This window comes from Anolis carolinensis, chromosome 4, assembly GCF_035594765.1.
Source record: "Anolis carolinensis isolate JA03-04 chromosome 4, rAnoCar3.1.pri, whole genome shotgun sequence".
NCBI lineage: Eukaryota > Metazoa > Chordata > Lepidosauria > Squamata > Dactyloidae > Anolis > Anolis carolinensis.
Genome location: NC_085844.1, coordinates 164,358,660 through 164,383,161, shown reverse-complemented (window position 1 = coordinate 164,383,161; position 24,502 = coordinate 164,358,660). Strand labels below are relative to the sequence as shown.

General features: G+C 44.1%; 1 long non-coding RNA gene across 1 annotated transcript; it reads right to left on the bottom strand.

Moving 5' to 3' along the window:
- Nucleotides 1-438: 438 nt before the first annotated feature.
- On the bottom strand, nt 439-18,858 carry LOC103279372 (probable RNA-directed DNA polymerase from transposon BS). Its single transcript, XR_010005383.1, has 2 exons — nt 10,884-18,858; nt 439-2,006 (listed from the first exon to the last, which is right to left on the bottom strand). It is a non-coding gene; the product is annotated as a probable RNA-directed DNA polymerase from transposon BS (long non-coding RNA).
- Nucleotides 18,859-24,502: the final 5,644 nt, after the last annotated feature.

Genomic DNA, 24,502 nt, shown 5'->3' with positions numbered 1-24,502 from the left:
AATGTTTAATAAATTCTCTAAATATACATTTATTAATATTTGTCCTTTGCTTTTTTATATATTCGCTCAAGGGTCTTTTCTTTCTTCAACAGATTGTTTCAAGCTGCATTATCCAACAGGGTAGATGGGACCCCAGTTATGGTGAATATTCTCAGCTTGTCATACTGCATAATATTTGTAGTTTCCACCATGACTGAGGATTTTAATTTTATTTCCATCAAGGAGCTTTATTCCTTCTAATTCAACAATATAACCCATATTTGTTGATAATGTAGAACATTTAACTATTTCAAATCCCATTCTGATGTGGTGGTAATGATGTTGTTGATAATGATGATAGCTACTATAGCGGCATCATTTTAGATGTGGTGTGTGAGTGTAAAAAATGCATATGATTATGTTTGAAGTAAAAAAAACTGCACTGAAAAATCCAGAGCATAAAATCTACACAAATTTATTTCCTTTAATACATTGCTTTGAGTTGTACAAATTGGTCAGTTGGACCAAATACAAGTCGTAAACTACCTCTAGTAGGAATATGGAAGTTAGTGGCTTGAATGGTGATTTTTTTATAAAAAAAAATCTATTGATATTTATTTTCTTCTTTTGCTGACTATGTTTGGTTGGCTTTGGCCTCAATGAACCATGGCTTGAACGATACAGGGTCATCTCCTTCTTCTCTCATGGAGTGTAAAACCTCAATAACAGAACCTACAGGGCACAGCTCTAAATATATTCCGTCATTAAGACCAACACTTGGAAGAAATCTGCAGCAGCTCCATGATCAGCATGTTGGACATTACAAAGTTTCAAAAGCTATATTTTTGAAACATCCAGGGTCTGAGATCTGTGATTCTCTAGATCAGTCATTTTCAACATGTGAGTCCCCAGGTGTTTTGGCCTACAACTCCCAGAAATCCCAGCCAGGTTACCAGCTGTTAGGATTTCTGGGAGCTGAAGGCGAAAACATCTGGGGACCCACAGATTGAGAACCACTGCTCTAGATATTGTTGACCTATAACTTTAATCAATCTTTACCATTTACTACTGTTGCTAGGTCTAATGAGAAATACTATTAAGCAACATCTATATGACTATGTTTTCCCTTTCTGGTGGGAAACCATTGTTATTTTCATTTCTTTGTGTTTATTTTTCTAATGCTTTCTCATTAAAGAGCCATGATATACTGAAACATTTGCTCAAGAAATGTTTGGCCTTGCAGATTTTCTTGACCTTGCTGGAGTCCTACAGTGGCAGGCATGTAGCCGGGGGGGGGGGGGGGGAGAGAGAGAGAGAGAAGGCCTTATATTTATTATTTAAACTGTTATGCTTATTCATATCATGATCTGATCACCATGCTCAATATATCCCATATGCTTGGAGGCATTGGGATAACGATACAAAAGGTTTGCTAGGGCAAATCCTCTCTCACTCAGACTCAGCCCCCCCCCCCCCCTGAACCAAAATCCCAGCCCCTCCCGAACCAAAATCCTGGCTACGGGCCTGTATAGTGGTGATTCCTCCAGTTCCATTTCAAGGCTCCTTTTATGCTAAGTGGGACCATTACTCCAAGGAAACCCATGGGCATAAGGAGATTTAAAGTTTTTCATTCTTGCTTGTGAGAACAAAATAAATGCAAATAAACATGAGCATGGATAAACCTCTGAGTGGTAACACTGCAAAACCAGCTAGACCTCTTGAAATATGCTAAAACTGCTTCAGAAGCAAGCTAAACATATCCAACATCCGAGTCTGGCATGGAAATTCTATAATAACTGTAGGAAGAAACTCTAGCAGAAGATGAAAATACTAGTGATGTTCACTTTGGTAATTAATGACATTGTCTTTCCTATGGCAATAAACATTTTCATTCTAATACCATCCTTGTAGATAATATTACTACAAAGGCTTCTGTTCAATTGTGATGCTGCTGGCTGCTTGTCCAACTTAACCGGTCAAGTATGGAATCCATAGCCCCAGGCTTTGTTTTTCTCTGGCAGCATATCCTACAAAGAAGATAACATATCAATATGAGATAAGATGATGAAAATTGTTCTGTCTGAAAAGTAATTGCTCATGGGTTTGTTTGTTTTTTGCTTGTTTTTTTTTTTAGTATTATTGTGTTTCTACAATACTACTTGGTTTTAGAATTTTCTTCTTACTTTACATGATAAAAATATCCTTCTCCTTAGACACGATCCAGCTCTCAACTTTATTAATACAGAGGTCATTCAAGGTTTGAGCTGAACCTTAATTCCTGTTTTAGGGAGGAGAGATTCTGTGAGAGTGGCTTACAATTTTTTACATATTTTCTTCACTGATAAATATGGATAGTCTGTTATGGACAACTCTCCTTCATTTTTTTAGGTTGTTTGTTGAGTGGTTTCATTCAAAAGCTTCCTCACGTCACATTTTACAAACAATACTATTTTACAAGTATTGACATTAACTTTGTAGTAAACATGAGCTAGCATGAGCTACAATTAGATTGGAATATAAGCTGGAATTCATGGTTGCAGTTACAAATTGCATAACCTAGAGTCACGTACTTATAACTGATGTATATTCAGAACTCCATGTAGAGATCATAAAGTCCTCCAATCCTGACTTACCAAGAATTAGCTACTGTGAGCGTTGCAAATATGATGGATGGCCATCTGTCGGGGATGCTTTGAATGCGATTTCCTGCTTCTTGGCAGGGGGTTGGACTGGATGGCCCATGAGGTCTCTTCCAACTCTACTATTCTATGATTCTATGATTCTATTCTATGATTCTATGATCCTGTCAATCAGGACACAGCAGTCTCATGTTTGCATTACTCCTCCCATGAGTGATCTATGATGCAGCAGTTAGAAGCAGAATCCCCTTTTGCAGTGTAAGATGAGTGGCCTCTTCAGTGTCAGGTAAGAACTCAGTGACAGTGTAGGGTAAGTGAAACCTCCCATTAAAAGGGGAGGGGGCTTTTATGGGAGGCTTCACTTACCCTATACTGCCACAGAAATGCAGATAATTGGGTTTTGGATGATGCCATTTAAATAGATTTCCCAAGCAGATGTTGGAGGAGTGGCAATTTGATGGTACAGCTACTGGCACATTTTGTGTTGGATGGGAATTTAGAACTTTCTCCTTTGTATCATCTGATCTTGGGGTTGGGGAGACTCTTCTGTCCCTAAGTCTGGTTTCTGAGTCTTTGCCCTCACCAGGGGTCAAAGTGGTTTGAGGGCTTGACCCTTCTAGCTAGCCTTCCAGTATTTTCACTGGACCTTTGAGCAACCATGATTTTTAGGGACTGCTCTCACAGACTTTGGTGTTTTGCTATTGAGTCCCGAGGGACCGACTGCTCCATCCTTTTCTGGATCAAATTTACTCCCTCACATTTAGTTAATTATCATCAATAAACAATTAAATAGATAATAGTTAATGAGGTTATTCTTAGTTCATTTCACTTCCATTGTCTGGTTTCTTTATTTCTCGGGTAGGTCAGCAATTCTGACCAAAGTTTTACTTTGTTTTAACTTTAAAAGGAAAGCAGGAGAGAAGGAATCTAGAAAACCTTTGAAACTGATTTACTTTATCATAAACCCTCAGTTCATTCATTCAGATATACTGGTGGGGAACAATGCTAATTCTATCAGTTTTTAAGTAGTTATGTACTTATAGGAGTGGGGAGAAAATGTAATGAGAAACAGAATGGTGCAAATTGTGACACGAACCATAACCTTCAATGAGATATGTAATGCAATTAGATCTTTTGGTCTTAAGGAGACAAAGCCATATATTTGATTTGCCTAAAATGTGAGTTCTCTTAACAGCAGGTTTTTAAAAGAAAAATCATTTTATTCAGATGTGAGAGTGATGAGATCTATAGAATAATACCTGTAGTGTACAAAAAAGCCATTAGAACTCTTTCTTCATCCTTCTGTTAATGCATTAGAATTTGCAAATATACCCAATTCATCTGGTTTTCTTTTCAAGTCTTCATTTATGTTTGCTTTTTCAGAATAGCTAGTTGCAGGTCAGAAATGGAATAAAGTACTTCAGAATGTGTCGTAAGTAATGCAGAAGTGTCATTTTATCAGTCACTTATACAGTCACATGAGTGATTTTATTTGTGCCAAATTACAAATAAGGAAAAATATTATCTAAAGGACTATTTATGAAAATACATATGGACATTACATAACAAACATTTACTTCAAATGTCTCAGACATAGCTGTTACTTATCTGATTTGGCTATTAGTGAAGACATCGCTATTACGTATGCTTCAAAATGGCACCCAAATTATATACATTTCATGCTTGTTCAATTAAGGGGAAATGTTTAATTGTGAAGTCTACTTTGATCATTTGTAAGATTGTTCAGAGTTTCTCCTTGTAACTAAGATTTCTGTTTGATTTGCATGACACTGTAGTCACCCATGCATTTATATTTCAGCTAACACTGAGGAAGAAATGAATTACTCTTTATACTGTGGGGAATGGCTTTTTTAAAAGTGTAATTTCAGCTTGTGAAAAAAAGCTGCTAATTTGCTTTGTGTGATCTCATTACTACTCAGATTTGTCCTTTTTATTACTTTGATCAAATCTTACACACAGTTCAAGAGACCTCCCATGAAATGTTAAACTGGGAAGCACTGCTTTCTCCTTATTTGGACTCATTGAATTTAGATGTCTTGATAGACTGAAAGGATTAAAAATTTCCAAAGCCGGTACATTTGGCTACATGAACTCCTTTTCACTTTTATTATTCAAAGCTGAATGAATCATCTTTACTGTGAACTTGGTGATTATTTCCTTATCCTCTTGAACTAAGTGTGAATGGGATACATCTCTTTCATTTCTACATTGCTGTTCTTAGGCCATGCTCATAAATGCTACGGCAGAGCTCTAGAGGCTCATGCCATTGGGTACAATTTAGAGAAATGAAGGGCGGGGGGGGGGGCACTGAGCCTTAGAGCAAGAAGCAAATCCAAAGGGTCTTTTAACAAAGTTATCCATTTTGCATTTCAATTGCTAAACATGTGATAAAGAGAAGTGCCTACATAAATTTAAAGGCTATTACAGAAGCACTCTAGAAAAATGTTATATTGACATGGCAACTAGCTTATTATATTTACATGAACATCTGTTGCAGGTTCACTAAAACTCTAAAAGCAGATGGACATGAAGGAGAAAAAACTAGTAATTAACAAAGCTATATGTTGATTAAATCAGCATGTGGTTAATTTTAATGATGCCTGATCTTTCCTGGGGTTTGTGAGGAAATCTCTGAGCTGACATGTTGATTGGTCACAAAAGCAAAAAAAAGTGAATGTCACTTGTTCTTGCATGATTAGAATGCTCTCTCTGTAAAGGGCCACGTTTGCTCCCCTTGAAGTCAGGAAGATCAAGTAATTAACTGACAAATGTTCTCAGGTCACAATCATCATTGCTTTACATGGAGGTGTCTTTTAATGCACATATTCACTCCAATGGAAGTACATTTAGGCAACCAGAAACATGTTGGGAGTTCTGCAGTAGGAATGTAAATGCCATGGGGTTATTTTTCTCCTTTGAGAAACATATGACTATCAAACATTCATGTTAAATTAGCTAATCGAGTAGGGTGAGAGGCTTTTTACCCTTCAAGGCTGCACACAAATAACTTCAAAATGAATGAATAAATGAACAAAATAGGCTTTCTATCATTAGAGCAAAAGAAATGGATTTAAATGACAAATCTCTAGAGCTGAATTGGAAATGCACAAATGTCAAAAATATTCATTTGCATAACCAACTGAATTATCACAAAAACCTAAGAACCATGATAAGAAAACTTAAGCGATATCAGCCTCCATCCATGGCCGAGATCCTGCATTGGGAGGTGTAACTATGGAGATATAATGATATCTCTGTAGCTGCATGTTATAATCTCACTCCCCCAAACTTACCTTTTAAATAGTACAATCCCCCACTCACCCACCCAATTTGACCATTTTGGTATTCCTGGAAAACAGGGAGAAGACCAAGGACACATATAGCTTTTTTCCAATAGGTGGACAAGAATCTGAAAGGACCTCCAGGGTCCTCAGATAATGTCCTAGCAGAATTCCAGCTACAGTAGAGTCTCACTTATCCAACATTCGCTTATCCAACATTCTGGATTATCCAACACATTTTTGTAGTCAATGTTTTCAATACATCGTGATATTTTGGTGCTAAATTTGTAAATACAGTAATTACTACATAGCATTACTGCATATGGAACTACCTTTTCTGTCAAATTTGTTGTATAACATGATGTTTGGGTGCTTAATTTGTAAAATCATAACCTAATTTGATGTTTAATAGGCTTTTCCTCAATCCCTCCTTATTATCCAACATATTCACTTATCCAACATTCTGCCGGCCCGTTTATGTTGGATAAGTGAAACTCTACTGTATAAAGAAAAAGCTGGATGCATTCTTGTTCATGACCACCTCTTTAGAAACACAGAAATTGCCATAATTTTTCCTCATGCAGACTACAACCCAGTTAAAACACCCAGATAAACTGTTTATTGTTGTGAAAGCTGGGGAGTGAATAAAGCAGATAGGGATCATCTGAAATGTGGTGCTGTAGATGCCAGAGATTACTAAAAAGATAAACAAATGAGTCCTAGAATAAATAAATCCTAAACTCTCCCAAGAAACTAGGATGACTAAACTGAGGCTTTCATACTTTGGATCCATCTTTAGGAAAGACAGCAACTCTTGTTAAGGTGAAGTAACATGGAAAGCAATAGGAAAAGAGGAAAACTGTGTTCCAGACAAATAGACTCAATTAAGGAAGCCATGACCCTGAATCTGCAATACCTAAGCAGGCCTGCTGGTGATAGGCTATCCTGGAGGTGTCTTGTTCTGTCAGCGTAAGTTGAAGTTGGCTTGTTGGCAGTAAATAATAACAAATTGTGCTTCTAGACACCTCATTCAATTCTACCTTAAACATTTTGCTTGTAGATTTTGAAAAGGTCTTTTGTCATCAAGACCATCTGCTCAGCTGTGAGGACCCTTCCAACATAAATGTGCCTTTCACAGAAACTTTGTATAAAAAATAGTCTGTGAGCATCTGTTTTAATGTGGAAAGGTAGGAGGAAAAGAGGGATCGAACTATATCATTGTCAGAAAGGGAAAACATAATATAAAATGAGGGTAAATCAAAGTGATGCATGCCCATTTCCTTCTATGTCATAATTAATTCATTAACATTGAAATGTTTTGTCAAAAGCTTTCAGAAGGCTAAAAGAACTTTAAAATTACCTGTATTGAAATACAATGCACATAATACTGTATATAACTGGTATTAAATTATATTTATATATAACCAGCATAAAGAAAGCAAAACAGAAAAGATCTGAAACGATATATGTATGCAATCATGAAACAGTTAAGATAGGTATAACCAAAGGAAAATTAACATCAATACATTTAGGTAGAGAGCAAAGATAGTTGGGAAACAATGGAGTGTGATGTCTTTTCTGCAAATACTTACATTTTATATCATTCCCCTTTGGAAGTAGAAATAATCCAGTTTTACATCTGGCAAATAGACTTTCTTTGCTTGATCACTCTGACCTGGTCTCATTGGGACCTAAGTGTGATCACACTGCTCATGTTTATGTCCCATCTACACTGTCATACAATCCAGTTTTAGAATGCAGATTAACTGCTTTAAACTGCATTATATGAGTCTACACTGCCATATAATCCATTTCAATGCAGTTAATCTGCATTCAGAAACTGGACTGTATGATAGTATAGATCCAGCCATAGAGATTTTCAAGCACTACTTCTCTTTGCTTCACCATTATATCTCTTAATAGAAAAAGTCTCTTCTGCTTCTATGCTGGCATGCGATCAGTAATATGATGTCAGGGGGCAGGATTCTCCACCTCTTCCCTCTCCCCTTCACTAAACTCAAGATGGGTGTTTTCCTTTTCTTTTATACACATAATTGCTTTTTTGTTTGTAATACTTATATTTTATAACTGCCCTAAAAAGAAAATATCAAAATTAAGGAAATACAATGCTGAGAGATAGGGTTACGAGTGTGTGCAGAAGTATGTTTGCAGGGCTATGGAATGATGTTTTACCCTGGCTTTGTTGGCTGTATAACATTTTAGATGTATTTTTAGATTTTGCTAGATTTGTGTTGTGTTTTAATGTTAGATGTGAAGTAATTGATCCATTGTGTTATTATTCAATTTTGATTATGTGCTATAATTTTGTGCTATATGTGGATGTATTTCTAGGGTTTGGTTGAGTTGTTTATTTGTTTTTGTTGGTTTATTATGGTATTGAATGCTTGCTTTTGTTGGAAATCACTCTGAGTCCCCTTGGGGAGATAGATGTGGGATATAAATAAAGTTTTATTATTATATTATAATTATGGAATGACAAATTAGTAAAATTGTGCTATTGAAGAGAAATGTAATATCGAAGGTGCTCAATGTATCTATTATCAACAATAACACAACTGTAGCAGAATAGCAGGTTAGTGTGATACAGTCCTTAATTTAAAAAAGCAACTTTTCCAGAGTCTTAGGCAGTAGGCGCAATACCAACCCCTAGAATGCAAGTGGTGTTAAAACAACACTTTGTTCCTCCTTCTGTACATGTGCAATCACCTCACATGTGAAGTGTACATCTGTTGAGTAGAATGGCTTTTCCCCTGCCCCCATATTTGCCGACCTACACTTTCCTTTGCCTCAACTAGTTCAATCATTCCTGGTTTGGGACAGAGGTACCTGCAGCACAGCACATCTGTATGGGAGCCTGTTAGGGGAAAGCTGCTCTGGTCTTCCTCCATTCCAACTGCAAATGCAGGAGAGAAAAACAGGCATGCACGCTTCCACCATGCCTTGTCCAAACCCTTATTCCAACTCTCACTGCTTCTGCCTTTGGGGGAGAGAAGATCAATTGGAACCTGCTAGACCTTGTCCCCTCCGCCACTGCCCTTCCCTTTTCCTTGTGTGTCCTACAAGCTTAACAGCAGGGAACTGTCAAAATAATGATTTGTAAGACACTCTGGCAGCCTTTTTGACTAAAGGGCAAGAAATAAACACTCTGATTGTCTGATTGATGTTTTGATATCCCACTTTTCTTCCAAATGGGACTGAAAGAGGATATTTAAACAAACAAACAATAGATTTTGCATTGCCAAGCTGAGCTCTAATCTTGTGCAGCAGTAATTTTGTTCAAATGGGAGTTACTATAAGAAAGAACAGTATGGAGATGAATTTAAAATGCATTCTTGTTGCAGGAGAAAATTGGGAAGAGTGACCTCATTTTTAGACAGAAATTTCATTCCAATTAAAATGCATTAATTGTTTGAAAGAATCCAAAATGTTAAATGTAAAGCTTGGTGATAAGAAATCCTGCCATATGCTTTTGTACTTCATACTGTGAATCCCAGGATCAACAAAACAGTGTTAGAAAATTATTAGAAAATCATTTTGGTTCATATGGATGTCACCGCCAAGATTAGATTAATTAAACTGATAAATCCCTAGCACGGATCAAACACATGTGACAATGCAAGAGAGACGGAGATAGAGATACAAAGAGAGAGAGAGAGTGCTACCAAGAAACTTCCAGGATCTAAGTTTATTGGCAAGCCCACACCATTAAAGAACCTGGCAATAAACAACAGTGCCAGATGAGGATAGATACAGAAGTCTGACTCTCATGACTTCTGCCTGTCATGAAAATCAGGGATTATTTCTTTACCCTCTAACGAAGATAATGCTTTCAAATTTAGAGAATGTTAGTCATTCTGTGGTTTACATGTGAGCCACGTTTCTAAAAGAGAAAGGAATATGACAATATGGTAATTGTTCAATCCACTCAAAGAGCTACAACAATGATTTGCAATAAATTTTTTCTCACTTTCATAAAGTGAAAACCAAACAGGCATAGCTAAGGCAAGGATCATCAAGGCCTGATTAATGGTTGTAGCAATGAACAATGCTGGCGTACAAGTCTTAAAATTGTGCAAATGTACTTCTCGCTACTCTGAGCTTTCACACTGGCAGTACAGCCAACTGTAAGTCTCAGTCTTCATCCAAGCCATGGTACACAGTACCTGAAGCCAATTAAATAATTTAGGCTTATTACCCAAAGATTCTCCGAGCACCTTTCTCTTCTTCTAACTGGCAATAAAATTGCAATAATATCAATTAAATGCTTGACATTTTGATATCAGAAGAAAAAGTACCAAGTGAAGCAAAAGGAATGACGTGAAAGGCAGTTCCTTGACAGCTAGTTAATCTCTTTGAAAATATAACCAAGGTGTGGTTCATATCTCCAAAAACCTTGCTTTTAGAGTTGATTTTTGTACCTTCCACTGAAACAGCTAGTGGCAAGACCTAGAACCTCATCAGCTGGAGGTCCATAAGCCAGGGACAGAGGGGGAATCAGTGGGGCAGTGGGGGAATCCTTGTGGCAATGGGGGAAACCATGGAGCAGCACATCATTTCATCCCCTTACCTGTGTCATGTGATGGACTCATGTTTCCCTGCTGCCTCCAGCTTCATCCAACACTGTTTCCAGCTTCGTGAATGAGAACATGGGTAGTTAGTCACCCATGTTCTCAAGGCTGCCTCTGACCATGTTGCCAGGATGGAGCCAGGATGAAAAAGAGATTAAATCATGCCAGACTAATCTGATCTCTTTTTTCGATAGAGTTACAAGCTGGGTAGATGCGGGGAACGCCGTGGATGTAGCGTATCTGGATTTCAGTAAGGCCTTCGACAAGGTCCCCCATGACCTTCTGGCAAACAAACTAGTCAAATGTAGGCTACGCAAAAGCACAATTAGGTGGATCTGCAATTGGCTAAGTGAACGAATCCAAAGGGTGCTCACCAATGCGTCTTCTTCATCCTGGAAAGAAGTCTTGAGTGGAGTGCCACAGGGTTCCATCCTGGGCCTGGTTCTGTTCAACATCTTTATTAATGACTTAGATGAAGGGTTAGAAGGCATGATCATCAAGTGTGCAGATGACACCAAATTGGGAGGGGTAGCCAATACTCCAGAAGACAGGGGCAGAATCCAAAACCATCTTAACAGATAGAGAGATGGGTTGAAACTAACAAAATGAAGTTCAACAGGGACAAATGCAAGAGATTCCACTTAGGCAGAAAAAATGAAATGCAAAGATACAGAATGGGGGACGCCTGGCTCAACAGCAGTACGTGTAAAAAGGATCTTGGAGTCCTCGTGGACAACAAGTTAAACATGAGCCTACAATGTTATGTGGCGGCAAAAAAAGCCAATGGGATTTTGGCCTGCATCAATAGGAGTATAGTGTCTAGATCCAGGGAAGTCATGCTGTCATGAAGACTTTTAAAACAAAAGTTAAAACATCCTGCTCAGACTAAACAGAATATCCCACTTCTGACACCAAAAATGTTATGAATAATTTTTCAATAACTTTAAAGCATAGGTTCTTTTTATTGCAGTTTCAGTCTGAGAGGTATAGCAGAACTTTTATAGAACAACAAAGAACAACATTTAGACATACAAACATACAGATTCTATGCAACTACATTGGATTCACAAACAACCTACAGTTACATTGGCTAAGAAACAAAAGGGGGGGTTACATTTTCATTCTTCATTCACATACAACATGCATCCATCTTCATGCACTCAAATATTACCATATCCTGTCTCCCTCCTTGGAGAAACACCTGCTTAGGCCAGACCCAGCTTCCACTGCTGCCTGCCAAGACATAGTTCCAAATCGCCAAAACGCCAAAACTTCAAAAATACCATGACTTCAAAATGCACTCCTTCCTCTTTCCCTGAGAAAAGGAGGCCCCAAACAGTGAACAGAATCCTGCTTTCCCATAGCAGATCTGCCACTCCCAAGTACACCATCTCCACTGAGCATGGCAGGTGAACAGCGTCGCTGTCTGTCACACCTACTGGACTGTCATAAGGTCACTTATATAGCAATATTTTGCTGATGATGTTGTCCCAAAGTTGCAAATGAATGATAGGCGTCTTCCATCCTGGAATATCCTCAGTTTCCTGGACCAGATGTTGATTCCTCTTGATTGGTGTTAGCAAACACAAGCAGCTCTGCCCCAAAAGTTCATCAAGTCAGCAAATGTTGACAGATGTTAACAGATGTAAACATTTCTCTTATCAGTCGCAGTTCTTATCACAGTTTGCCAGGCAGGTCAACTCTTTCAGGTCTCATTAGCAGGTTTTAATTACAATTCCTGAGCAGGGAGTTAATGGTTTGCAGCATTAGTCTACAGACTGGTGTCTTCAAATGTACTAACTCACTCATTCTTCCATTCATACCACATATCATATATGCATATTTTGGTCACAATGCTACCCCTCTATTCTTCCTTGGTCAGACCCAGGCCTGTAGCCGGAGGGGGGGGGGGGAGTTAGGGGTTCAACCCCCCCCCCCCAAATTTTTTTTTAAAAAAATGGTTTACTCATGAATTTTAATTGGTTAACCAAATCCCCATGCTATAGTCTAGGAGACAAAAAAAAAATTAAGAGTCCCTCCAGGCACTATCTGAAGCAGATATTGACAGGGCTGTAGCCGGAAAGGGGGGGGGGTTAGGGGTTCAAACCCCATCTGCCACCCCAAAGTTTTCACACACACACCCAAAAAATTTTTATGGCTACGGCCTTGGTCAGACCACACCTGGAATCACACTGTGTCCAATTCTGGGCTCCGCAGTTGAAGGGAGATGTTGACAAGCTGGAAAGCGTCCAGAGGAGGGCGACTAAAATGATCAAGGGTCTGGAGAACAATAATAATAATAATAATAATAAAACTTTATTTATACCCCGCCACCATCTCCCCAATGGGGACTCGGGGCGGCTAACATGGGGCCATGCCCAGAGCAATACAACATAATAAGATATAAAAACAACATATCATAGCACCATTCAAAATACAATAAATAATAATAAACAGAACATCAAGAAATCAAAAAAACAATAAAGCAAGGGCAGGCCGCGTGAACACAGAGATAAAACCCGGAGTGAGAGGGACAGAGGAGTACTCCACTATGGGCAGGGACATTTGGAAGGGGTAATCTAGAGGATAGATGTTCGGAGGGGAGTAATATGGAGATCTATAACAGAAATTACTCACCGAAAGCACAGCGGAAGAGCCATGTTTTCAATTCTTTCCTAAAAGCTAACAGAGTGGGAGCTTGCCTAATTTCAGTATGTAGTGAGTTCCACAGTCGGGGGGCCACAGCAGAAAAGGCCCTCTCCCTTGTACTTACAAGGCGGGCCTGGGATATAGGCAATGGTGATAACAGGGCCTCCCCGGATGATCGCAAAGAACGGGCAGGTTTATGGAAGGAGATACGGTCACGGAGGTAGGTGGGTCCCAAACCGTTTAGGACTTTATAGATGATGGTCTGCACCTTGAATTGGGACCGGAAGATGAACAGCAGCCAGTGGAGCTCCTTAAACAAGGGAGTGGATCTCACCCTGTAATTTGCCCCTGTTATTAATCTGGCAGCCGAGCGTTGGACCAATTGTAATTTCCGGGCCGTCTTCAAGGGAAGCCTCACGTAGAGTGCATTACAGTAGTCCAGTCTAGAGGTAACTAAGGGGTGGACCACCGTGGTCAAGTCAGACTTCACGAGGTATGGTCGCAGTTGGCGCACAAGTTTGAGTTGTGCAAAGGCCCTCCCGGCCACCGCCGACACCTGTGCTTCAAGCGTCAGCGCTGAATCCAGGAGGACCCCCAAACTGCGGACCTGTGATTTCAGGGGGAGTGCAACCCCGTCCAGCACAGGTTGCCACCCAATACCCCGATCTGCCGCACGACTGACCAGGAGGGCCTCTGTCTTGTCGGGATTGATTCTCAGCTTGTTCCTCCTCATCCAGTCCGCCACAGCGGCCAGGCACTGGTTCAGCATCCGAGGGGCTTCCTTGGAATCAGATGGAAATTTGTAGTGGATTTGCGTGTCATCTGCGTAGAGATGGCAACGCCCTCCAAAACTCCGGATGACCTCTCCCAGCGGTTTCATGTAGATGTTAAATAGCATGGGGGATAAGATAGACCCCTGCGGAACCCCACAGGTCAATGGCCAGGGGTCCGAGCAGGTGTCCCCCAGCTTCACCATCTGGGAACGGCCCTCCAGGAAGGACTGGAGCCACTGCAAAACTGTGCCACCGAGCCCCATCACAGAGAGCCTCCCCAGAAGGATACCATGGTCGATGGTATCGAAAGCCGCTGAGATATCCAGGAGAACCAGCAGGGTCACACTCCCCCTGTCCAGCTCCCTGCAGAGGTCATCCACCAAGGCGACCAGAGCCGTCTCGGTGCTGTGCCCAGGCCTGAAGCCAGACTGCGAGCAGTCCAGAAAATCGGTGTCATCGAGAAACCCCTGGAGCTGCGTGGCAACCACCCGCTCCAGCACCTTGCCCAAGAATGGGAGGTTGGAGATTGGTCTGTAATTGTCACAAACCAATGGGTCTAACGAGGTTTTTTTTAGTAGTGGTTTTACCACCGCTTGTTTAAAACAGGATGGAAATGACCCCTGACCCAAGGAGGCATTTATTATAGCCACAAACCACTCCAACAACCCATCTTTGGCCAGTTTAACCAGCCAAGAAGGACAAGGATCCAGAGCGCAAGTGGACACCCTCACAGACCCAAGAATCCCCTCCACGTCATCAGGAAGAACAAGCCGGAAAGAATCCCATAAGATCGAACCGACAGGTGCCTCGGTTACCTCCGCTGAAACCACAGTTAAGCTGAAGTCCAACTCACGACGTATCCGAGCAACTTTGCCTGCGAAATGGTGTGCGAACTCGCTGCACCGAGTTGCCAAGTCATCGGGAAGCTCCTGGGTCTCAGGGGGCCGCAGGATCTCCCCAACAACCCGGAACAACTCCGATGGCCTATTGGCCGCAGACGCTATGCGGGCAGTCATGAAAGCTTTCCTGGCTGCCCGCAGAGCCACGGAGTAAGCCTTAATAGCGGCTTTAGCCCGTGCTTGGTCGGACACATCCTGAGATTTCCTCCAGATGCACTCTAGTCCCCTCCTCGCACGCTTCATCACGGCCAGCTCCTCAGTGAACCAAGGAGTAGACGTGACTCTACGCAGCGAGAGGGGACATTCGGGAGCGATCGTGTCCAATGCCCTTGCCAGCTCACTATTATAGCGATCAGCCAGGACATCAACAGGGTCGCCAGTCTCCAGAACAGGAAGATCCCCAAGAGACCTCAGGAGTCCATCTGGATCCATCAGTCTCCTGGGGCGGACCATCTTAGTGGGACCACCACCCCTGCGGAGGTTAGAAGACACGGCGAAACTTAGACAGATCAGATGATGGTCAGACCATGACAATGGAAGGATATTTTGTTCTTCCACTCTGACTGTCCCACCGTCCACAATGAAGACAAGGTCCAACGTGTGTCCCGCCTGATGTGTGGGCCTAGATATAACTTGAGTCAGCCCCATGGTCGTCATGGCAACCATGAAATCCTGAGCTGCACCTGTTAATGTGGTCTCGGCATGGATGTTAAAGTCTCCCAAAACAATAAGTTGTTGGGAGACCAAGGCCACATTAGAAACCACTTCTGCTAGCTCAGACAGGGAGACTGCTGGGTCGCGGGGTGGACGGTACACCAACAGAATCCCCAAGCTGTCTCGGGCTCCCACCTTCAGCAGAACACATTCAAACCTCGTAGATTGCGGAACGGTGCACCTGATCAGGGCGATGGACTGCCGGAAGATCACCGCGACTCCTCCTCCCCGCCCCTCAACCCTGGCCTGCTGATGAACCCCGAAACCCGGTGGACACAGCTGGGTGAGATTTACCCCACCCAGTTCATCCAACCATGTCTCGGTAATACATGCCAGATCCGCCCCCTCATCCAGGATTAAATCCTGGATGATAGCTGTCTTACCATTGACGGATCTGGCATTCAGAAGCAGGACCTTAAGGCTGAGGGGTCTGTCCTGAAGACTACCACACCTATTCCTCTCCAGGGTCGCAATAACTCTGTTGCGCTTCTCCCTGGGTCATTGGTGACCGTTCTTCCTTCTCCCCCACACCACCTCAATGGGGCCCCACCCGTGAGAACCCTGTTCCTCCTGAGAGATTGGTTGATTGAGATTGCCATTTGAGGGGGATAGTCAGCTGTCCTGGGAGGAAAGGCCTCCAAGTGTACTTGATTGTTTAAAAGAGAGGCTTATCTCCGCTGGTGTGAGAGAAGAGGAGTCATCTAATATGATAACATCATCTAACGTGGCAGGGGGGCTAGGCACAACTAATGACTGATGGCAGGGCTAGGGGGTAGAACAAACATAGCTTGATGTTGGGGACTCTTGTATTTTGCGAGGCAGTCCGATGTCTAGAGGGCGAATCAATGGGTCTACTAGTACCCTCTTCAGAATGATACCCCATTGTTGGAGTTTAGGCCCATATAAAAACAATTCTTCCAGCAACATTCTATCCTCCAGCCCAATGAGAAGACATATGGAGCGGTTCCAGGATTGATAGTCTCTGCGAAGCCAGTCAATGGTCTTGATCTTCACTTCCGACCGGCTCAAGGAAAAAATTTGCGAGAGAGATATCTGGACCGCTCGCTTAGAAGTCCATCTGCCTCTATTTAGTAAAGAGTCTGAGACTTCCACTGCCACCTTGTTGGTTCACAACAGGCTGCAGGAAGTATCCCGAAATTGTCCAAACAGTTCTGGGGACAGAGTGTTGTTTGTCCTCTGAGAGACTCTATTAATTTCCTTCCAGGCAACCCTCCCTTGACCCTCTTTCCCAGATAATAACCCAGCCCCATCCCTGGCCACTTCCAAATCTGACCTATTAACTACTTTCTGCTCCTCTAGCTTTATTCTTCCATGGTCTTCCAGAGCATTTAATTTCTCATTAATGTTAGTTGAACTGATTGGTACAGTTGTTATAGTGTCTATAGGAGAAGGACTTTTCGCAATCAGGGAAATTCCCTTGAAAAGATTATCAATTTTCTTGTTCAGTGTCTCCAGTTGGTACAAAACAGTACTGAACGATTTCCCCAACAAATCACATAATTGAAGAAGTTCATTTTTCCTCGGAGATTCCTGCCAACTCATTCCTAATACTTTCTCAAAAACCTTCCTATAGTGACCACTCTAATCTTCCAACGTTAACACACCGTTTCTACTGTCTCTTTCCACTCAGATGTATATCAGCCAACATGCACGCACCATCATTCACATTCTAATGCCATCAATATACCAGTCAATTATCCTCAGGGAACTCACGAATCCTATGTGATCACTTCCTATATCTAAGTACCAAATACATAAGCCCACTTCCTATCAACAATTGTGAGGACTCATGGGCCTTGTAGTCCTGTTCCTAGTACTATTGTGGCAGACGAAGAGGAAAACATGGGGTTTTCACCGGTTCAGCAAGAGCCGGAGTCCCTTCACCTTCAGGATGTTGATGTTTGCCCTCAAGAATTCAGCCAAACAGGCCTTGGGCAGAACTCCCCTCCGTTTCCCAGAAAAGAATCTTATTCCAGAGAAAGGGGAGTCAGAGAAGCTCAACGGAGGAGTTTACGCATCGCTGCCAAACAAATGGCTGATTAGGTCTGCTTCCCTTGGGAAATTCTAAGGTGTCACACATCTGGACAGAGTTGGGTTTCGCTTCTTGTTCTCTAGGGAAAGAGTTCTGTTTGCGGGAAAACGAGACCCAATATAGGTGTTTGGCGCGAAGGATTCTTTGCGGAGTCAATTGATCAGCTTCAGGAGAGAGATCGTGTGTGGACTTCGTAATCCCAGTTCCTTGCTTCCCGGATCAAGCTTCAAGCCTTGCCCTGCCTCGCGGTTTTACCACGAACCCTGCTTCATGCTTCATGTTTTGCCTTGTCTCCAGTCACGGATCTAGTCAAGAATCAAGTTTATTTCCAGCCTTGTTGTCAAGCTTCATTGGACTCTAGGACTCTGCTATTTCCCCACACTATTGCTTGGCAAAGTGTGTGTTTCGGTCAAGTGGATTAAAACTTTGAACTCTAATATCATTTATTGGACAATACATTTTTGGACTATATTTGACCTCATTTGAAAGGTCTGCTTCTGAACTATATTCTTCACTTGTTTTTATTGATTTTATATATTTCTTTAATAAAGATATTAGATAGAGACTGGCCTCTGTGTAAGGTTATTGGTGCTCTGCTGCCAGGGTTCTGACAGTTTGACTCTGCCACCCTAAGCACCAAATAACCTAAGGCCAGAATGTCTACAGGAACCGGAGCGGAAGCTCAACCACCCAGTTACACCATTTCCCAGGAAGAATTCAATAGGATCCGAGACACACTCCATATGCAGGAGGGCCTCAACATCGAGATGCAGGAAGAAATCTCTAAGGTGGACCCCCCAGGGACTCTTGAAAGACTCATCAACCAGTGTTTACGGGCTGAAGTCCTGCTTGCCAACAAAAAACAGTGGCTCCGAGGCCAGAGTGGAAGAGCTGGAGTAAAGCCCCCCACTTCTACCAGCGTTCAGCCCCGTCCAATATGGAGAACCCCACCGCCAGCCCCAAACCCCATGGGAAGCGAGGAGGTGCCGATGCAGTTGGGCAATGTGCGCCCCAGACTAGATGTTGCTGAAAAGGCCCGCCGCCAACATTTGAATCTGTGCTGGTACTGTGGGAATGGAGACCACTTCGCCAGAGAATGTCCAGCCAAAAAGAAGCCCGCCGCGGAGGCGGAGGCGGCCGAGGCGGCTGGAGCGAAGCCGGCGGGGGAAGCCAGCGACCGGGCGTAGAGAGGCTCGCCAACCCGGTCAAAAACCCCACTCAAGAGCCGCAAACGGGGGTCCTATTTCTCCTGGTGGTCACGCTGTGGTCAGTGAAAAAGGGACCCATCATGATCCATGCCATGATAGACTCAGGGGCAACAAACAATTTCATCGATAGAGAGTATGCTGACTCTCTGGGATTACAATATCATGATTTCAAGAATGCCCGGGTGGTGCAGGCCATAGACGGCCGACCCCTGAAGACAGGTCCAGTAAGCCAATGGACTGAGCCCACCAGAATGTGGATAAGGAAACACATGGAAGAAATCTCCTTCTTCGTTACCGAGGTTCCCCACTTCCCTGTGATTTTGGGTATTCCATGGCTTACACTCCACGAACCAAACATCTCCTGGTCCAACAGAGAACTGCAGTTCGCCTCAAGATATTGCCAAAACCATTGTCTAGTAGCCAAGGTCTGCCATGCCACAGACGCAGAGCCCATCATCACCTTGCCCAAGAAATATTCGGACTTTTGGGATGTTTTCAATGAAAAGGAAGCCGAGAAACTACCCCCACATAGACCCTACGACTGTGCCATTGACCTGGTGGAGGGGGCCCCAATTCCACGAGGACACCTCTACTCCCTGACTGAACCAGAGCAAGAAGCTCTCAGGGAGTTTATAGAGTCAAACCTCCGCAAGGGGTTCATCAGACCCTCTCAATCCCCAGCTGCTTCCCCAGTGATGTTTGTGAAAAAGAAGTCAGGGGACCTACGCTTGGTTGTGGACTATAGAGCATTGAACAATATCACGAAGCGGAACCGCTACCCCCTGCCTCTGATCTCGGACCTATTAGACCGGCTCCGAGGGGCCAAGGTTTACACCAAGCTGGATCTCCGCGGGGCTTACAATCTAGTTCACATAAGAGAAGGGGACGAATGGAAAACCGCCTTCCAGACCAAATTCGGATTATTTGAGTCCCTAGTCATGAATTACGGATTATCCGGAGCTCCTGCAACATTCCAGCATTTTGTCAACGATATCTTCCAGGACTATCTAGATCGGTTCTTGATCATATATCTCGACGATTTTTTGGTGTTTTCTAGATCACAATCGGAACATGAGCAACACGTCAGAATGGTGCTACAACGATTGCGGGATCATGGACTATATGCCAAGTTAGAGAAATGCGCCTTTGATCTGCAAGAGGTAGACTTCCTGGGATACCGCGTCTCACCACTAGGGCTCTCCATGGACCCGGCAAAGGTTTCAGCAGTATTGGAATGGCGGGCGCCAACCAACAAAAAGGAAGTACAGCGCTTCTTGGGGTTTGCAAACTACTACCGCAAATTCATCCCAGACTTCGCTCGCTGGTCTGACCCAATCACCAGCTGCATCCGAGGGAAACAGCCTTTCCGCTGGACGGAGCAAGCAGAGAAAGAGTTCCACCAGCTAAAGCAGTTATTCACGACCCAGCCAATTCTACAGCACCCTGATCCTAAAACCCCTTTTGTTGTGCAGGCTGACGCCTCCGATGTGGCAATTGGGGCTGTACTCATGCAACCAGTGGGAGAACATCTTCATCCTTGTGCCTATTACTCCCGTCAACTAACAGCCCCAGAGAGAAATTACACTATTTGGGAGAAAGAACTTTTGGTCATAAAGGCAGCTTTTGAAAATTGGAGACATTGGTTGGAAGGGGCCCAATTTCCCATTGAAGTTCATACTGATCATCGAAATTTAGAACACCTAAGGACCGAACGAAAGTTAAATCAAAGACAGCAGCGCTGGGCTTTGTTCTTTGAATGTTTTGACTTCCAGATCCATTATGTGACCCCAGCTCAGACCAAGCAAGCAGATGCTCTATCACGGAAACCAGAGTATGCTGCAGGACGCAGAGAGACCTCAGAATCTCGATTGCTGCAACCCGAAAACTTTGCCACGCTCACAGTGGGAAACACCAAATCCACTTCAATTGAACCAACTCCCTCTAACCCGGAATCCCTTTCCACTCAAGAAATTAGAGCCAGTCAACAGACAGATGCCTGGGCTCAAGAACAGATTCGCCAAGGACTACGTTTCCCATTCTCACTTAAGAACGGGCTACTATGCTACAGGAATCATGTTTACATTCCTCCAGGTCCCGGCAGAGAAAAAGCACTTCATCTGTGTCATGACAGCAAGCCAGCAGGACATTTTGGGCTATTTAAAACCATGCACTTGATCCTGCGAGATTTCTGGTGGCCCAAGATCCGCAAAGATGTGGAGAAGTATGTCAATACCTGTCCTGTATGTCAGCGTTCCAAGACATGAAGGGAGAAGCCGTCAGGGCTACTGCATCCCCTTCCCACTCCTTCTCGCCCATGGGAGATAATTTCCGTGGATTTTATCACTGACTTACCACCCTCCCTTGGATTCACCACGATTCTAGTAGTGGTAGACCTTTTTACCAAGTTGGCCCATTTCATCCCCTGCGATGGCCTCCCCACGGCCAAAGAGACTGCAGATTTATTCCTTCAACATGTTTTCCGACTACATGGATTGCCCAAGAGTTTAGTCACTGACCGTGGATCTCAATTCACCTCTCGTTTCTGGAAGGCACTACAAAAACTATTGGGCACAGACTCTCGTTTATCTTTAGCTCACCATCCCCAAACAGATGGGCAAACTGAGCGCACCAATGCCACTTTGGAACAATACCTTCGCTGTTATGTAAACTACCAACAGGACAATTGGGCTTCCCTATTACCTCTGTCAGAGTTTGCATACAACAATGGTGTCCAGGCTTCAACTAAAGAAACCCCGTTCTTTGCAAACTACGGTTTCCATCCACGTTTCTTTCCTTCTGTCATTGAAACCTCAGAAGTCCCTGCAGCGGAGGACTGGCTGCAGGAACTCACAGCAGTGCAAGAACTCTTGCACCAGCAACTGGATCAAGCCAAGGAGGACTACAAACGCCACGCTGACAGCCATCGCCAGCCGGGCCCCGAGATCAAGGTAGGAGATCGGGTTCTGTTGTCCACTCGCTTTTTGCCCTCCCACCGTCCCTGCCGGAAGTTAGATGCCCGTTTCATTGGTCCCTACCCAGTGGTGGCGCAACTTAACCCCGTGACTTTCAAACTCCAACTTCCGCGCTCCATGCGCATTCATCCAGTGTTCCACCGTTCCCTGCTCCTTCCGGCGGATGGTGTCCGCCCCGACGCGAGCCGGCCGCCCCCCGCCCCTGTTCTAGTGGACGGAGAGGAGGAGTTCGAGGTTCAGGACATTTTGAATTCTCGCTTCCATCGCCGCCTCCAGTATCTCATTGACTGGGTGGGTTTTGGCCCCGAAGAACGCTCCTGGGAAGATGCTTCCACAGTCCATGCCCCCGACTTAGTCCGCCGCTTCCATCAGACCTACCCTACCAAGCTGCGGCCCCGCGACTCTCGGAGAGGGGCCCTGAATGAGGGGGGCCTTGGGGGCGGGGATAGTGTGAGGACTCATGGGCCTTGTAGTCCTGTTCCTAGTACTATTGTGGCAGACGAAGAGGAAAACATGGGGTTTTCGCCGGTTCAGCAAGAGCCGGAGTCCCTTCACCTGCAGGATGTTGATGTTTGCCCTCAAGAATTCAGCCAAACAGGCCTTGGGCAGAACTCCCCTCCATTTCCCAGAAAAGAATCTTATTCCAGAGAAAGGGGAGTCAGAGAAGCTCAACGGAGGAGTTTACGCATCGCTGCCAAACAAATGGCTGATTAGGTCTGCTTCCCTTGGGAAATTCTAAGGTGTCACACATCTGGACAGAGTTGGGTTTCGCTTCTCGTTCTCTAGGGAAAGAGTTCTGTTGGTGGGAAAACGAGACCCAATATAGGTGTTTGTGGCGAGGGATTCTTTGCGGAGTCAATTGATCAGCTTCAGGAGAGAGATCGTGTGTGGACTTTGTAATCCCAGTTCCTTGCTTCCCGGATCAAGCTTCAAGCCTTGCCCTGCCTCGCGGTTTTACCACGAACCCTGCTTCATGCTTCATGTTTTGCCTTGTCTCCAGTCACGGATCTAGTCAAGAATCAAGTTTATTTCCAGCCTTGTTGTCAAGCTTCATTGGACTCTAGGACTCTGCTATTTCCACACACTATTGCTTGGCAAAGTGTGTGTTTCGGTCAAGTGGATTAAAACTTTGAACTCTAATATCATTTATTGGACAATACATTTTTGGACTATATTTGACCTCATTTGAAAGGTCTGCTTCTGAACTATATTCTTCACTTGTTTTTATTGATTTTATATATTTCTTTAATAAAGATATTAGATAGAGACTGGCCTCTGTGTAAGGTTATTGGTGCTCTGCTGCCAGGGTTCTGACAACAATCAAATCTGTCTCCCTGCATCAATTTAAAATTTACTCACTCCTTTCTAAATACACACACATACACACTCAAAGGGAAGGAAAAAGGAGGAAAATAATAATAATAATAATAATAATAATAATAATAATAATAATATGAAATGAAATGAAATGAAATAAAATTGAATAAAGTAGATGGCGGTTTCAGCACTGGGGCTCCTGGTAATGCCTCGTAAAGTCCACCCAGATCAATAGAGCCGATGAAGAGGCCCAGCTGTCTTCTCTTTGTGAGAGGCTTGGGAGGACCGCCCGGTCCGACGCGGCTCCCAGGCCTAATTCTCACTATGGGAAGGCTGGGAGGGGAGCTGGAAGGCAGTACAGCGAAGGCCGAGGCAGAAGCAGGAGGGAACTTAGGCCGGCGGGAACAATTCAGAGGGCCACCCAGGATGATATAGGCCACCGTGGCCCAGATGTCTTCTCTTTGCCCAAGCTGATGGTAAGGCTCAAGGAGGCTGCCCGGATCGGCGCAGCTTCCAGAGGCTTGGGTTAACTTTAAAGGCCCAGGGAGGAGGTTGGAGAGAAAAGGGAGGGGGGAGGCCACCCGGTCCGGCGCGGCCTAGTTCTTTTTGTGAGGGCCTACCAGAGGTTGCAGGAGAGCCGGCGGGGAGTCGAGAGAGGCCGCCCGGTTCGGCGCGGCCTCCGCCGTCGGAGAGAAGCTGAGGCAGGCGCTAAGGGTGGTCGCCCGGTTCGGCGCGGCCACCCAAAGACTGCGGCAGGAGTTGGAGAGGGTCTCGAGGAGCAGCAAGGACATCCGCTGGTGGCCGCCCGGTTCGGCGTGGCCTCCACGATCAGAAAAGAGACCGAAAGAGGCCCTGCTCGGTGCGGCCTCGATTCTCCAAACAGGGGCTGGAAACAGTCCCCTGACTCGCCTAGAGTGCACCACCGCCAGAATCTGAACTTTGGAGGCTCTCGGCTCTTGGAGGTTCCCAGGCCGAGCGGATAAAATGGCGGCCGGGCTTCTTCTCCTCCTCCTCTTCTCCCTCCCGATCCTCTGAGGCTCCCTCAGCAGCACTTGCGGCCCTCACAAGCTGTATGAGGAGCGGCTTAAAGAGCTGGGCATGTTTAGCCTGCAGAAGAGAAGGCTGAAAGGAGACATGATAGCCACGTATAAATATGTGAGGGGAAGTCATAGGGAGGAGAGAGAAAGTTTGTTTTCTGCTGCCCTGGAGACTAGGATGTGGAACAATGGCTTCAAACTACAGGAAAGGAGATTCCATCTGAACATTAGGAAGAACTTCCTCACCGTGAGAGCTGTTCGGCAGTGGAAGGTGGAGGCTCCTTCTTTGGAGACTTTTAAGCAGAGGCTGGATGGCCATCTGTCAGGGGTGCTTTGAATGCGATTTCCTGCTTCTTGGCAGGGGGTTGGAC